The 5282-nt window shown below is 41.8% G+C and overlaps 1 long non-coding RNA gene across 1 annotated transcript; it reads right to left on the bottom strand.

Annotated features, from left to right (window-relative positions):
• Positions 1-915: 915 nt before the first annotated feature.
• On the bottom strand, positions 916-4097 carry LOC142884226 (uncharacterized). The gene is made up of 3 exons (XR_012926146.1): positions 4053-4097; positions 2359-2449; positions 916-2233 (listed from the first exon to the last, which is right to left on the bottom strand). It is a non-coding gene; the product is annotated as an uncharacterized LOC142884226 (long non-coding RNA).
• Between the last annotated feature and the right edge of the window lie 1185 nt (positions 4098-5282).

The following is a 5282-nucleotide window of genomic DNA, read 5'->3' as shown; positions in this document are numbered from 1 at the left end:
GTCGATGTGTCCCTCCCAATCTCTGCTCGGCTGTTCGTGCCACAGCCATGCCCGTCATGTAGCGCAGCGACGGTTGACAGCTGTTTGTCGATCCAATGCCACGGCTTATTTCCTCTGTCTGCTTGCTTTGATGTCAGCACTCAGCAGCGTGAGTGGTGACTCAGTGCGCCTCTGTTTTCCAGACCCACTTCTGTCTCGAGGATACATGAGCACAAAGAAGAAGGTCTGGATCCAAATCTGCATACGAAATATCTACACACAAAACCCAGCAAAAGTGAGCAAATGACTCGAATGCATCGCAACTAGAGGAACGACCACAACGCAAAGAGATGCAACAGCATTGCAATGACAGGAATGACAACAGAAGTGCTCCCAGAACAATATAACTAGCTGCAAAACAAATCCCTGTTTGTTTTGTTTTATCAGTTACTTATCAACCGTTGTCAACAATGTTAGCAACATCTTCAATTTTAATATTACTCATTTTCTTCCATTGAAATTACCCTAAAGCCATCCAATAATAATTATAAACTAATTATTATTTTAGTCCTAATTAGGCGTCAGCCTATTAGAAACAGAGAGAGGCTGGCCATACCTTCACCTAGCGAGGAACGGTGAGCATCTGTTTGTCTCTAAAAACAACAGGTGACTCATCACAGTGTGAACAAGCGTTTCCACGCTGTGTTCAACTCTCCAGGGTCTTCCGGGAACACTTGTGTCTCACTGTTTAGCATCCTGTGTAATTGCTGTGCTGAGTCCATGTGAAAACCATTGCGTTCTCTGGCAGTTTTGTGTACTTGCACGCTAATTTAACAGGCAAAGCCTGAGTGGTGCATATATCCTTCTTTTCTTTTTTTTTAAGAAAATAATTCCTTGATGAAGAGCATAATTTAAAGTGGAGCGGCAGTTGTTTATTAAATGAATCTTACATTGTGCTCTAATGCTGTTCACTTCAATACAGTGTGCAAGTGGAAGTGGCATATTAAACTATGGCACATTGCTCAGAAATTAGTTGCGTTGTGTACTGGTGTTGACATCACACTCTGAGGTTGGAGAGACATTTGACAAAGATGGGGTGGGGAAGTGGGAGACATAGATGACAGCCCGGATTGTATAAGGGAATCCTATTTTTGCCACTGGAAGGACATTGTAGAGGGCACAGTGTTCAGTTTTTCTCCCCAAAATTTAAAGTCCTTCAGTTCCCTCTATCGCATTTTGTTCACCAAAAGGGCACCCAGAGGGGCACTTCACCTTTTGCCACCCACAGCAAAGGCGCGTTTGAAGGCACTTCATCACGTTTCTTTCTGACCTCGTGAGAGCCCTTCATTACACCATCTTGCATAGTGGGGCCACGGTGAAGAACTTTATTTTATCCAGCACACTACTTAAAAGTACAGGTAGTTTCCCTCCCTCCCTTGCTTTCAAAATTCTTGCTCCTAACTATAAAGCTCATCTCCGATGTAAAAGCCCAGCAAGATTCCCAGATCTATTTAAAGATTCAAAAAGGCAGATGCCCAAGGTGATCTTTAAAACTGCATGTTGCTGGATGTCACATGGCTCCCATCCTTGCAGACGATCCTTCCTGCACTTGCTAACCGCTTTATTAAGTACACTCCTCATTTGCACAAACAGCTTGCCCCAGCAGAGAGTGAAGCATAATGTATATAAATAATAAATGAGCATAAAGCATGCAAACAGGGTTGCAAGATTCAGTAACTCTGACTAAACGGTAGAATGGGCACAACCGTGATCAGAGGAACTTTGAATGCAGTGTGATGTTTTATCCCTGAAGGTACAATTTTAATAATAATGCTAAAAAAAATAAATAAATAAAAACTCTTTTGGGAAGTTCATGCACTACAACGACCTCAATTTAGTCAGCATTATGCCAAGAGTGGAAAAAAAATGGAAAACAAAAATTGGGAGAATCAAACAAAGAAGCTCCCGGTCAGTGACAGGTTGGTGGACAGAACAGCCTTGTTGCGAAGAGAGGCCACGGAGGAACAACAAGATTTGTTCAAGCTGACAGCCGGCCCCTGACGATGTAACAGGTCAGTAGTGATGTGACGGAGAGGGTGGGCCTCTTAAATCAGACCAGTCATATCTTAAAGGGATGCCAGCCTCCACCGTGCTGTTCGGAACAGATGAAAGAAGCCATCATGGCTCCGCAGAGGAGAGGAGTGTTGGTGGGGGGTGTTGAGGTTAGCGGGGTTGAATTCATAAGCTGTTTGTTCTGTCAAGAGATCAAAACCATAAAATCCAAATATCACAGAGGTACCGACTGACGATGCAAACCAACAGTAGGAACACACACACACACACACACACACACACACACACGGAGACAAGGAGACTTACACAGAAAAGGCAGTTGGAAGACTGATGTATGGCACCGAAGGAATGGGGACTGGTGTGGTTGAGACACAGGTGTAACACAATACGGAATTGGCTAGAAAGGGAAGTAAAGATAGACACAATACAAAAGAAGACAAGACTTTCAAAATAAAACATGAAGTAATTACATATTAAGATTTTAACCATATATATATATATATATATATAAAATAAAAAATAAAAAAAAATCTAAAATCTTACAAATTTTACACACTGGACCTTTAAGAAAAAAAAAAAAGTTTGCCACTGCCACTGGTCACTGACCTGTCCCAGGTTAGTGACCACAGCCCTATTCAGGGGTTTGTTCCACCGGAAGCCACATTGTCTTGTTTACCCCTTTCAGACATGTTGAAGGCCTAGCCTTAAAACAGAACATTAACTATTCTGTTTTCTGGAGATGTCTGAAGTTTTTTTGTGGCGGAAAAGCCATTTATGTGAAGCTGCAACACTGGAGACTCAGATGAAAAGACAAAGATCTGAAAATGGGTGGAACATGGGACCGATTGGCACGTCTGACAAACCATGTGGGCAGCATCAAGCTTGCAAAGCCTTTGGACAAATCGAGAAACGCTTTCTCAACAACTTGTTCCGTGTATCTCTGTGAACCTCTGAGGATGATAGAAGACTAACGAGGACACCAGTCAACGACGGTTTATAAATCTTGCATTTTGGTTCAATATTAGCTGCATGCACAAGTAGGCGAACTGCAAAACTCCTCAGCATTTTTATTCACAGTTCTCTTTCCATTTACTGCTGATCGTTGTACTCATGCTCACGGTTCAGAGGTTTTGCTGCAGGGTTAAGAATTTGATCAGCACAGATCAGGATCGCTCTGTCTGTTGGCTGTTACAGAGAATTAAAATATTGAGCTCAGTGAATAAGTGTACTTTCCCTCCTATCCAAGCCCATTATGGAGTATTTAATCATTTTTTCCCACAGTATTAATCTGAAAAAAAAAGTTGGTTATGTCAAACTGCTTGTCCTGGCAGGTGTGACAACAGGCTCGTTGTCGCAGGACATTTTTTAATCGAAAAGAAAATAAAAAAAATATGACTCCCTGATATGAATGTGTCTCTGGAGTCTTTTGTTGACAGAGGAGCTTCGGCAAATATGTTCCAGCAAACGATTCCGTATATTGAGGTGGAAGGAGGAAAAGATACAAAGGGAGTCTGTTGACTGCAGCCTCGCGTCTTGTGACAAAGGCCTGGGAAAATTCAAGGCAGCACGACTTGTCTTCCCCAATAACCGCAGCCAGTCCGTCTTTCACGCCGGGGTCGAGGCGCTTCATGCGAGACGAACGGCGGAGGCACCACCTGACTGGCTGCGCGTCGGATTCGTTGTGACTGGCGTCCGCTGCATTCAAGGAAGCGTTCAATCAATCAAGTAATGGAAATGTAGCGCTCGCACTTTCCCGATGCCGAGCCTTCGGTGCCGACTGTTCCTTCACTGATTTGCGACATGCAGATTGGAGAGTCGCAGCCTGTTTGAAGCAGAACAACAAGCACGGAAGCGTGTATCCGGATGATATCAAGTTTTGTCATGAGAGTGAGCAGGGAGGGAGGCTGATTAGTTGCAATCCTTTACTGGTGTTTTTTAAGAACAAAATGAAGGTGTGTTGTAGCATCCTGCTGAATTCACTATTCACCTGTTCACATTACCTGTTGTTTTCTATCACTTCTTCACAGTGCTACCACGTCGTCCACGTCGTCCACTGAAGACCTGTGATGAGTTCCAAATCACACATAAAAACAAGAAGACATGCAGGGTTTTTTTTTGTTTGTTGTTTAGCAACAAAAAAAGGAACCCAGCAAAAGAGGTTACTTTAGCAGCTGTTAGCCTGCGGTCATGCTCTTACGGTGGCAGTGTGGTGTGCTCCTTAATGTTCTTCATGTGACTAATTGTTGTTTAATAGGTATAACAGTCTTCATTTTCTGGTTGCAATTTGCTGTTCATAACAAAATAGTATAAAATGTAGAATAAGACGGGGAACTGTTTAATTCCAGAGTGATAAATAAATAATTCTCTATTATGGAAATGAAGAAACTGGGGTGCTTATTATAGAACTTGTTTGTTTGTGTTTGACCATTTCGGTTCACCGTACAGCTTCATCATCCTTCTCAATTCCCCTCCTGCAAAACGAGCTGATTAATACAATTGCATGGCAGGAAATATTCAAAAGGGCTTGTTCCTCGGCATTAACACAAAAATACCACTGGGCACTGCGTGCATTCAAGTTTATCTCTCCTGCCAAGCGAAAACTGGCTTAATTGCCTCATTCATTTATGGTAAAACTGAAAAGAAAAGAAATGCAAACAAAGCTCACCAAAACAGTTGCTGTTCTACAGTTTTGGTGAACACTCCCCTGCCCAATTGAAGCTATAGTGGTAAAAGTTGTGACAATAAAGTATTGGCATATAAAGCTAAAAATAATCATCTTCTTTAATTTTTTTTAATTATCATTTACTGGACTTTTCCTAAAGGAATCAAAAACAGAAAACGCTAATAATTGAAAACTATCCTGCACACTTCTCAACAGTTGCTGTTTTTCCTTTTTCCATCACTTGTAAGTGTGTGTTCTGGCACTGAGCAGTTTGGAAAATATTTCTGATTTTTCACCATTTACAAAAGTGGCCAAAGTGTCTTTACCTGAATAAATTTCAAGAATGTTTCAATGTGTTGTGCTCTCATTCCAGCAGGATCAAAAGTTTTTCATTCATGTTTAGTTTGTGCTGAATAAAGTTTTTCAAATCCAATGCCATTGAGTTTTGTGAGCGCCATTCATGTGGGTTATGCAAAAAGGTCACACTTTACATGTTCAAGTTGCGACTCCAAATGGAAGATCAGACTGAGACATCACACAGTGATTCACCTCTGTGGGAATATTATGT

The sequence above is a fragment of the Nelusetta ayraudi genome, unplaced genomic scaffold, assembly GCF_046127955.1.
Source record: "Nelusetta ayraudi isolate G7.1 ecotype Tasmania unplaced genomic scaffold, CSIRO-AGI_Nayr_v1 ptg000011l, whole genome shotgun sequence".
Classification (NCBI taxonomy): Eukaryota; Metazoa; Chordata; class Actinopteri; order Tetraodontiformes; family Monacanthidae; genus Nelusetta; species Nelusetta ayraudi.
This window is presented reverse-complemented; position numbering and strand designations above follow the sequence as displayed.